Here is a 3,209-nt window from a genome sequence, read left to right as displayed (position 1 = left end):
TTATAGACCTATATCCACTCTTCCTTTCTGATCTAAAATTATTGAGAAAGTAGTTGCCAAACAAGTGTGCGATCACTTCCACCATAATGAACTTTTTGAAGAGTTTCAGCCTGGCTTTGTATCTATGCTTCTTTTTCTATGTCTGCTTCTGTCTCCTTGAACCCCAGTGGGCCTCAGCAGATGGCCGCTCACACTGAGCCTGGTTCTGCTGGAGGTTTCTTACTGTTCAAAGGGAGTTTTTCCTCTCCACTGTCGCTACAAGCATGTTTAGTATGAGGGATTGCTGAAGAGTCAATGAGTCGATGCAATCAGCTGGTTTTCGTTAAATAGAAAACTTTGAATCAATCTGACTGGATGATCTGGTGAACTGGAAAGTGAATAAAATGTGTTGGGTGTGACCAACATGTCTGTTTGCCTTGATTCATGAAAACATTCTCATGCCTTCAATTGCATTTTTTCCATATGTGAGCTGTGTTTGATGCTCTGTCAGCATTTTTTTCTGCTGCTGGTAAAAATTCTCACCAGGTCAAAGTCATTCCAAAAATTTTTTTTACAAACAATCCACTGGACTTTGTTTCCAAGTTTTTCAGTTCAAAATGTCTGTCTTGTCAATTCAAATCTTTGTTCTGCTGCTCTTTTCTGAAGTGCTCCACAAATAAAGTTAGAGCGGATTTCCTTTTGCCACAAACACACCTGAAATTTTCCACTGTGGGAGAATTAAGACTATTTTACTTTATTACATTCTATTAAGAAATACTTGTATTGTCTTTATTTTACCAAACATACCTAAGAATCCTAAATCAACATGCATGAAAAGAGAAGAGCCTCACAAACAGCTTCACAATTTAGTGATCCATGATGGCCTTAAAAAGATAAATTAAGCTGCTGTAGAAATAGAAAACATTGGGTTACCACCAGTGCAGAGCTCACCCAGAACGGCAGCAAGCAGCAGCAGGTGTGTTTTTAGACTTTGTGAGGCAAAGAGCTTTTAATAATGTAAAGGACATCAAATAACAGCTTCATCAAGAACTCAAATTCTGCAGAAACAACCAGAGGACAGAAGTAGAGTTAAATTTTGTGGAGAAAGTAACAAGAAAAGCTGACAGAATAATCCTAAAATAAGTCGATCTTGAAAACAAAATGCTGCCAAAGAAGCGCCTCGTCACAAGACAACAGACAAAATGTCTTGGTCTATAGTTTAAATGCCAAATAATGAGATACACACAGAGAATAAACAGAACCAGATTATCTGATCTTCTGTTTTGCTTTGAAAATAAACCGGAAGTTATCTTTATATTGACCTAAAATATGTCTAACTTGCAAAGCTGGCATAGGACCCATATTTAAAGGGGCAGGGTCTTATTGGTCATCCAAAGAATGCATCAAAGCTTCAATTACACGTTTTGGTGCCAGAAAGAGAACTGATGTTATTCTTTAAACTATTTGTCCACAGTTCAGCAGAGGTACACATTCCTTTATGATCCTGCAGAAATAAACGTTTGAGAATAATACCACAGCCAAGGCGCTTGTCAAATCCTCCACAAATATGGCATAAAAATAAAATGTGAGTGTGATTTTTTATAATTGAAAACTGTCTGCTTTGAGCACTATTAACAATAAACTCCTCAGATTGAGGTTTTACATAAATATAGATTTATGAGTGCTGATTTTCATTCATTCAGGCCTCAGTGCTACGAGGTGTCTAATGGAGAGAAGCTGTTTATCCTATCAGGGAGTTTTTGGGATAAAAAAAAAATAGTTCTCATAACAAGCTAGACTATTTCTCATAACAATATTTCAATCTGAAAAACTCGCATGAAGAGAAAAGACAATAAGGAGAAATTTATTAATAAAATTACTTTGTCTTTGGCGCTCAGACCTCGGCAGGAAACATAGCGCTTCATTTTGATAGATATGCATCAACAGGAGCAAAGAATAGGGCTGTTTGCACCGAGGCATGAAACTGGTGGTGGAGTACACAGGTTGAAAGAACCTGACCATGATGAGCAAGCATGAAGCGACAGTGGAGAGGAAAAACTCCCCATTTAGAAGAAACCTCTGGCAGAACCAGGCTCAACATGGCGGGCTTCTGCGGTTAAGATGAGACAGGGAACGCAGTAAGAGTCCGGGAGGAATGACGCTCTGATGAAGCTTTAGCTACGAAGGTCATCCGCCGCCAGGTGCGTATCGGAGGCCTTTTAAGATGAACTTTGGATGCCGATTGGCTTTCGTTGAGGTGTGGTTCAAAGCTGATTGGCTGAGTCGTAGGTGGAGGTAGGAGAGCAGTTTCTTCAGTTGAACTTCCGCCGAGGCTCCATGCGACGTTTCCAACTGTAATCGATTAGGAAACGGTTATGGAAACCTTCACAGCCTTAATTTAGGGTTTAAATAAGTGAGAAAACTGTCTAGGCAGAGCAGGGCTGGACATTATAACATTTTTTATTTAAATGGAATACCCAGTTGAATACCTTTTTCCCACTAAAACAGAAAACCTTTTATCTCACAAAAGGTAAAACGTTGTGTGGGTCAATTAAATAAAATCACAGTAAGATATTGAGATTTGTGGTTATCAGTTGAAAAAAGTTTCAGTTTTAGGAATCCTTATGGTCCTGAAGCGGCTAATTTATACCATTTTAAAAAAGAAATTTGAAACATATCTTGAGGAATAAAGTTAATCATTTAAATTTCAGTAATTTTAGAAATTCTGAATCCTTCACTCAAAGGAGTGTAATCATAGATCCTTCCTCCCAGCACCTCATCGCCCCACCAACAGTATGTTCTTGATTTTTCCGCCACTGTAGCCAAAGAACGGCTACAGCTACATTTGTATATTTCTAAAGTTTTTTTACTCAGCTGCACATTTTGTAGAATCGGAGTATATTTTTTTAATTGTACAGCACTTTTTCTTTCGTTGTACTTTTGTTTTACCTGAATTTTACCACTGAAGGACAATAAATCACAACTCTGCCTCAATAATTTCACTGCAGGACGGGGAGGTTATATAAAAAGGGCATTTCTATGCTTTTATTACTAAATACTTCCACACATTTGTAGGATCTCTTATCTTATTCTTAATCATCAAATGTATGGCAATAATAATTCCATAAAAATCCCTGTGAGAAGCACTTCCATTAGGAATTAGGATTATTTGTAGATACAATAAAGAAAAGAAATAGGGATGCACGATATTGGGATTTTGGCCGATATGC

Source organism: Cyprinodon variegatus, unplaced genomic scaffold, assembly GCF_000732505.1.
Source record: "Cyprinodon variegatus isolate N-32 unplaced genomic scaffold, C_variegatus-1.0 Scaffold332, whole genome shotgun sequence".
NCBI lineage: Eukaryota > Metazoa > Chordata > Actinopteri > Cyprinodontiformes > Cyprinodontidae > Cyprinodon > Cyprinodon variegatus.
The sequence above is the reverse complement of the archived record's forward strand: the minus strand, read 5'-3'. Positions refer to the sequence as shown.